Here is a 9,038-nt window from a genome sequence, read left to right as displayed (position 1 = left end):
TATTTTTGAGAACAGTTTTAGATTTACAGAAAAGTTGAGGAGGTAGTATAGAGTTCCCACATACCCCATACCATTTTCCCTATTATCAAATCTTACATTAGGATGGTACATTTGTCATAATTAATGAATCAATATTGACACATTATTAAGTAAAGTCCACAGTTAATTTTATTTCCTTAGTTTTTCCCTAATGTCCCTTTTCTACTTTAGGATCCCATACAAGATGCTGCATCACGTTTAGTTGTGATGTCTCTTTAGGGTCCTCTTGGCTGTGGCAGTTTTTTGGACTTTCCTAGGTGCTGATAACCTTGACATTTCTCTTCTTCTTCTTCCTCTTTTTTTTTTTTCACAAAAATACTTTCTTTGTGGGCTGGTTATGAGCACTAATTGCTATATGTGAAATAGAGAATATGGCCCACAATGAGGCCTTGAAATAACTCAAAAGAAGACAATGACCATTTAAGCCTATAGTAATGAGGAAGGACTTTATTTTTGTGAATTCAAAGGAAGGACAGAAAATGGGATAGATACTTCAAGTGTACTTCAAAATATAAAATTTTGGCTTTTAATTAATATTTATCACAAGCAATTCATTTTCCTAGTGCAAGGAATGTGAGGAGGATATTGCTAGTTGAGGTAGGACAAATTAGCTAGCTGCTGTACCTTTAACCTGGGAGGTACCTACCTTAGGGTTGCCAGGTGCAGCAGATAAAAATACAGGATACCAAGTGAGATTTACATTTCAGGGAAACAACAAATAATCTGTTAAGGTAAGTATTTCCAAAATGTTGCACGGGCGTCCTGTATTTCATTTGGCAACTCTAACCCTTCTTTTTCCCCTTGGGAGATTCTGGCACCATGTGACTTTCTGCTCTGGACATTTTATCAGATGTCTTGATGATTGGGTGTGTCTCCCATGTCCACATCAAAAGATTAATAACAATTACCTGGATTCATACATCATGACAAGGAAAAGCAAAGCCTTCTAAAACTAAACTCTGGAGTGTGGGTTATGAGACTGCTCTGCTCAAAAGATGAGGAGATGCTGGCTGGAGGGTTTTTACCAGGCTCAAACCTTGAGTATCATCATAATTCTTAGTGCTTAAATGGGCAGCTCAGAATATTCAGCACCTGCCTTTGTGGCTCAAGCCAGCCCCAGGAAACACTTGATAAATAGTGATAGTTATTAATATTTGCCCCTATATCACCTAGACCCAGTGATCACCTGTAGCCATCTGTTCTAGTTCTGCAGTGTGAGAAGCTTTGATGGAAATGCCCATTAATCACAGCATCACAGCTGGGCTTTTGAGGATTGATGGCAATTAGCTGACAATATTTATTTGAGAAGCTGTATTACTTCGTGATAATATGACAGAACCAGGAGCAAATCATGCCCCTCCCTACCCCTTTTCATTAATAATAAGAGCCACAGAGACATGCAGAAATTGCCACCATGTCTTAATTATCTCTCTAGGAAGCTACTTTTCCTGGACAGCAGGAACATGTTGGGAGGGGGCTGGGCAGCTCCCCTGGCAACTGCTCCTCATCTTTCTAAGAACATGACAGTTTGGAGCTTCCTTGGGGCCTTTAAGTGGCCACCCGCCTTCCCACAGTGACAGTAGCTCCTAAGTGGGCAAGTCAGAATAATTAATAAGATTTCTTAGGGGTGGGGTTAGGGAGAATGGCCAAAAGACACAACATTTCAGTTAGACAGAAGGAATAAGTTTAGGAGATCTATTGTACAACTGTACAATAGATGTGATAATAGTTACCTGTATTGTGCACTTGAAAATTTCTAACACAGTAAATATTGTTTTCATCATAAAAATAAGTACATAATACATACGTTATAATTAACATATTACAACATAATCAATTAGCTCATTGTAATCAAGCGAATGCTTGATTTAGCCAGTTCAAAATGTATACATTAATCAAAACATGTTATATACCATAAATAGATATAATCTTCATTGGTCAATTAGAAGATAAGTAGTTCGAAAACCTCATTGATGGAAGTTTACAAAAGTCAGTAATAAAAATTTGTACTTGTAGGGGTCCTTGCATGACTCCTTCATGCATTTTATCCCTTTGTAGCTTCATAACAATTGCTGTAATCCCCATTGCACAGACGAGCTAAAATGTGAGAACTTCCTGAAGATAATTAAACTTTTAGGATTGGAGTTTAGATCACCTGACCATGAAACCAGGCCACATTCTCTCTGATGTCCCTGACTTACTTTTTTGTCCACTTTCTAGGAGAGGGAAGTTTGGTTCTTCAGCACTTGAAGAACAATTTTATGATCTCAGAAGAAGGTGTCATTCCTATTTGGCCTGATATTTAGATTAAGGCATTATGGAAATCAGCAGATATTACTAATTATGTACTCCCCAAAGCCAGTTTTTAAACAATTACCAGTACACCATTGCTAACCCACAAAACAGGGCTTATCTCTGCTCTCAGTCTATATAGTTATTATTTTCTAAAATAACTCTTTACTAAATTTGCACTGTTCAATATGGGAGCAATAGGCACAGATGTCCATTGAACACTTCAAACATGGCTAGTCCAGATTGAGATGTGCTGTAAGTGTAAAAAAAACACTGGATTTTCAAAGACTTAATACAAAACATGCAAAATAGCTCATTAATAATTTTTAAAATGTTAATTACATGTTGAGGTAATATTTTGGATATACATAGTTAAATAAAGTGTAGTATTAAGGCTAAGCTCATGGTTTGTTTTTTTACTGTGGCTTCCAGAAAATGCTAAATTATACACATGACTCACATTATATAGCTACTGGACAACAGTGGTAGGCTGTAAGCTTCCTGATGACAAGAACCATGTTTCCTCAGTAACTAGCACCATGTCTGCTACATAGTAGGTACTCAATAAATATGTGTCGTCTAAATATATGGGAAGGGGTGGAGGAAAGAAGGTGGCTATATAGACCTTACATGGGGCCTTATAACTCATTGAAAAGTATAACTGTTAGATCTGGAAATATATATATAGAAGTCATGCATGCAGACCAAGTTTTCTGCCAGAGGTAGAACACCATCTGTGGTTTCCTGTTAGAGGGCTCCCTGCTTCTGTAAGACAATATTTAGTGACTGAAAACTTACCACCTTAAGAGGGCATCTGCCCCTGCCTGTGCTCCAACAATCCCCACTGGATAGCCTTGTACACACACATACCCCAGCAGCTGCCTCTTTCTTGGTGAGTAGTAACTCCAGGTTCTACCTGACTCCCTCTTCCTTGTTGGCCTCCCTCCAGGATCTTCTGTCTTTGCCCAGCTCCCATAGGTTTGGTAATGTATTAGCATGGTCTTCTGGGATTTTGAATTAGTTGATTTTCAAGGCACTACTGCCCCCTTAGTTGCTTCCTCAGCTTCAAATATTTCAGCTCTCAAATAAGGGAAGTGTACTGCTTGACACCTAGACCAAGCTTTGTAGGTAAAGACCATTGGCTTAAGGCAGCATCCAGGGATCCCGCTCAGAAAGAGGAACTAGGACAGCATAACTTCTCCCTTGTCAAATGGCATTTATCCTTGGAAATGCTTCCCTCCTATGGAATTGAATCTGTCTCCCAGAAATTTCCACCCATTAGACTATCTTCCTTTTCTTTCTACTCAACCTCTCATCATTTAATAAAAGTAGTCAATTTTTTTTTTTTTTTTTTCATTCTGTCACCCAGGCTGGAGTGCAGTGGCACAATCTCGGCTCGCTGCAAGCTCTGCGTCCAGTTTTCATGCCATCCTCAGCCTCCCGAGTTGCTGGGACTACAGGTGCTTGCCACCATGCCTGGCTAATTTTTTTGTATTTTTGGTAGAGGCTGGGTTTCACCATGTTAGCCAGGATGGTCTCGATCTCCTGACCTCGTGATCCGCCCGTCTCGGCTTCCCAAAGTGCTGGAATTACAGGCGTGAAAAAGTAGTCAATATTTATGGAAACATTTCCATGAGCCATTGGCTCTCTTAAGACTCTTATATCTCTAATCTTATTTAATCCTCACAACAACCTTATGAGGTCGTTACTATTATTAATGCCATTATAATGATGAAAGAATTGAAGCTTACAGAAGTTAAATAAACTGTCCAAGGTCATCTGGAAAGAGTGGCAGAACTGGGATCAACTCAAGTTCTGATTTCAAAGTCTATTAATCGCACTTCTATACTGTGTTTTTTTTTTTTTTTGATCAGCTAATTCTACATTCTGAACTTCTCAGTCTCTTCACACCTTCCTTCACAAATCTCTTCCTGCTTTCACATGATGATCTTTCAAGAGTTTGAAGACAGAAGTCTCTTCCTCCCTAAATACTAGTCATAAGTCATCTATTTTCTCAAAGTAGTCATTCTTATTGTGTTTCCTTATCTGGTTCTGGCTATCTGACCAGTCCTTACACCTTAGCTCAATATTTGTCATGTGCCAGTTTAGATTTAGTCAGTATAGAGGACAGGTTGGTATATGAGAAAGTAACAACATATGCTCTTAAATAATTTTTACATATACTGTATCTTATTTGAGTCTAACAACAATCTTGAGAGATAGTCTTAATATTTTCAGATTCTATCACAGTGGATGAGAAATCAAGTGACTTATCCAAGGTTACACAGAATGAATTAAAGAATGAGAGCTTTAAACTTAGATCTTCCTATGAAAAGTTCATCTTTCCTTTTAGTTTAAGTACACCAATAAATGATGTTGAGGTCCTTATGCATATCAGCACATTGCTCCCCTGGGACCTTGGTCTCATGAGCTCCTGCACAAGAGCTCCTTGGAAAGTCTATGTGACAACTTTGACAGCCAGATTCACTCTTTAAGAAATATTACAAAGGCGTTGCCATTTATTTATAAAGATGTAAGTTTTTGAAAGAGTAGCTGCATCTTTCTAAAAAGGCTCACCTTTGGTGGAGAAGGTCACTTAGATGGCTCAGAAAAGAGAAATGAAACTGAAGGAAACCATTACAAATGCGGAATAAAAACGTACAACCATGAAGGCTCCTGGTAGAGAACCTTATTTGTAAAGTACCTGTTATGGTGTGGGCTCTCAATAATTATCTATTTGAAGGACAGTGCTCACAGAGCCTTATAAAAGTGAAGACTAACCTTTCTCTGGATAAGAAGCAATCAAAGCCTAGTAAGTTGAGATCATTTCTCAAACCTTAGAAATATGTAGGGACATAGCTGAAGCTAGAGCTCAGATTTACTTATTTGAGCCAGCCCTGGCTTTGGTTATAGCTTATACTCCAGCAGAACTCCTTAGAAAGACCTTTTGAAGGGTTTGTAAATGGTTGCCGTGGTAACAAGGTTCCACAGGCACAATTGGGATGCTGGTAGTGGTGGTGAAGCTGTAATCAGTACATTTGACCATTGCTCCTAGTAACACAGCTGCCTTATTTTTCCATGGGAAAGGATTGGGGTATGCTCAGCAGCTAATAGGTTCAGATGGAAACAAAACAGCTCCATTAAAGGTACCTATAAAACCACCACTGAATTACATCAAGAGGCCCATCTACTAAGTTTTCAGCACTTTCAGAAATAGTCTTTAGTGGCTCTCTGCCACTAGAGTCACAGTACAGTTAATTAGCATTATTTTAGCTACTAGATGAGTTCTCACAACTTAAGCTAGTTTGCAGCCCCTTTTGCTCCACTAATTCACTGGGAAACAGTAGTACAATTGTTCCTGGATGGTAACGTGAATACAGGTTTCCCTGCTTTTATATCCCGTTTAACAACAATACATGTATATTGATAAGAATAACAGATGCCAATATACTGCTTTGCAGTTTACCAAGTACTTTTATAATCATTATCTTATTTCATCCACACAAGAGGATTTATTACCTATATTTTATAGATGAAGAGAAGAATTGAGCCTCAGCAAATGGAAATATCTTATTAAAAATCACATGGTTGGTAGTGAAGGGGCTGGGACACAATTTTAGGTCTTTTCAACTGCAAAACTCTGTACTTACTACATCACTGTAGTGCAGTACAAGGCCCTTTGCATGTTGTTTCTGCCTTTTTCTTTCTGTTCTTTCAGAGCCATCGAATCTTCTTTATTACACACAATGTGGAACAATTTACTTAGTTCTCCAACCACCATTCTGTTTATCAAATGGCTGCCTTTGGGTTCTCATCCAGAACTCCCCTTTAGCTCATTGTCTCCCTGGAAAATGTTTATTCATTTAAAAAACTCAAGTAAAATATTGCTTCCTCTACAAGACATTCTTATAGCCTCTTGTCTTTATTACTAAAAGACTCGTTATTCTAATGAATGACATTTGTTTTCCCATTTGTCTCTCCCATTAGGCTATGAACAGATTGTGGGTAGGACCTAGTGCTCTTTTCTTCTGTATTGCCAGGACCCACTTTAGCTTCTAGAAACAAATAGAAATGGAATAAATACCTTTAGAAATGAAAGGCCTACATGTACTTCTAATTATTAAACATAATTCGGTTTCATTTGATTTATGTCTGTATCATTCCTTTCTGTGCACTGACACGTCCTTGCAGAGGGTGAGCTGTGTGGCCTCTCCTGGTGGCAAGGCATTCCATGAAAGTGGCTTACAAGAATACCATGAAGTATATCATGAAGGCACATTTGAATTTCCATGTGATTATCACATGGAGATTCCTTTCCCTTAGTGGCCAAGATTATTGATATTTAATATTGCTTCCCACTCTTCAGTCTTCAGTTTATAGCTCCTAACAGAATATTCTTTTAAGAAATGTGTCATAAAGACACACACGCACATATGTTTATTGCGGCACTATTCACAATAGCAAAGACTTGGAATCAACCCAAATGTCCATCAGTGACAGACTGGATTAAGAAAATGTGGCACATATACACCATGGAATACTATGCAGCCATAAAAAAGGATGAGTTCGTGTCCTTTGTAGGGACATGGATGCAGCTGGAAACCATCATTCTCAGCAAACTATAGCAAGAACGGAAAACCAAAGACCACATGTTCTCACTCATAGGTGGGAACTGAACAATGAGATCACTTGGACACAGGAAGGGGAATATCACACACTGGGGCCTATTGTGGGGATGGGGGAGGGATAGCATTAGGAGATATACCTAATATAAATGACGAGTTAATGGATGCAGCACACCAACATGGCACATGTGTACATATGTGACAAACCTGCACGTTGTACACATGTACCCTAGAACTTAAAGTATATATTTAAAAAAATACACACGCACCAAAAAAAAAAAAAGTGTCTTAAAATCACTGAGTACAGGGTTCAATTTACAATCCTTGTTACTTGGAGAAATTTGAAAAATAACTTGTTTTTGACTCAATAATGCTGAGCAATTTACAGTTTTCTCATCCCGTTATAAGGATACTAAAAACAATTCATTTTTTTTCCAGTAAAAACAAGTTTTTCAGTTCAGTCATTGTGAATCCCATACTTGTACTTCTCAGTGGAGATAATGGACTGAGATGACACCACTTTTCCTAAATGAGAATAAGAGAATCATAGGCAAGTTGCCATTGGATTATTACAGCTTTGATTTGGCTAGAGCTTTCATAGCTCTCCTCCATCATATATGATTATAAAAAATTTATGTTTTCTCATTTAAGAGAGCGTCTTTTAGCCAATTACCTGCTAAGAATCAGAATACAGGCCATTTAAATATCAGGAAACAATTAGTGAATGTGGCAGACATTATGCGTTACCTTCCTTTAGTTCTTGCTAATAGGACCCCAGTATAATTCCTGGCAGCAATAAGTCCAGTTTCAATGGAACACTTAGGATTTGTGTAAGCATATTATGACTTTCTGGCTCTCCTTTGCCAGATAATTGCCATCTCTGTCTCCTTGGAAGTTAGGGATAGAACTGGAACGTCAATGTGCTAAAGGAAAGATTCTCTAACTTGGCTGTTCCCACCCCTACTGCTTCTTGCCTTGGGACCTTCAAGTGACAAGTCTATGATAAAACACTAAATCCTTAGGAAGATGGAGAAAAGGATAGCAGTTGTTGAATTTTTGAAGACACATTTCAGCTGCTGAACCACCCACAGATTTTTTTTACCTCTGTGTTTTTAAACAGTAAACCATGGATAGCTTCTAAAGTTGAAGCTACTGGCTATTAGACTTTTTGTTATTTGTAGCCTAATGCACACTGACTGATGTAATATAAGTGAACATTATATTTCCACATCTGTAACAGCCACAGACTCTACCCCAGGGTAAGGACCAGTCTCTGTCCAGATTATGAGGTGCTCCTCTAAAATATATTGCTTTTATTCTCTGCTTAAGTATGTGCCACCCATTTATTCATAAATTCAGCTTGCATTCATTTGCTTTTAATATGTGTTCTTTTCTCTGCCATCTAGGATCTTCTGAGCATTTTGTTTAATATTTCCAGATAACAGTGAGTAGTAGGTGAGCCTACTTCTATCCCAGCATTATAATGAATGCTTTACTTTTCAGATTGTATGACTATCTCTTTGGGCTAAAGCAGTACTATCTAATAGAAATATAGTGAGAGTGACATATGTAATTTTCTAAAAGGAGAAAAATACGTGTACACTACAATACAACAGTAATATCTTATCCAATGCAGTGGTTAGAGTGAAATGTAATCCTACCAAACAATAAAGTTGTATTTAATGGAAAAAATATTTTGCATTGCTTCAGTTTTAAAATGAAAATTAAATACAATTAAAATTGTAGTTCCTCCATTGCACCGGCCACATTTCAAGGGCTCAATAGCTACATGTGGCTACTGGCTACTGTATGAGATAGGTCAGACCTATTCTCTAAACTCCTTGAGGGCAGGAACTGTGTTCTATCTAGGTTTTACCTTAGTTATTGCTGCTTCTGGAACGCTTTTCAGGTACTCCAAGATGGGGTTAAGTGCACCTGTTATGTGCTCCTACAACCCTCTGTGCTAACTTCTATGGTGGGGTGCTTATACAGCCTGTGTTTCAATTACTTATTTCCTTGCAATTATGTTCATTGTCTGAAGATCTGTGTCTGATTCTGTGCACTGGAGTCTGCCCTGCTCCC

Source organism: Mandrillus leucophaeus, unplaced genomic scaffold (assembly GCF_000951045.1).
Source record: "Mandrillus leucophaeus isolate KB7577 unplaced genomic scaffold, Mleu.le_1.0 Scaffold186, whole genome shotgun sequence".
Lineage (NCBI taxonomy): Eukaryota > Metazoa > Chordata > Mammalia > Primates > Cercopithecidae > Mandrillus > Mandrillus leucophaeus.
This window is presented reverse-complemented; position numbering follows the sequence as displayed.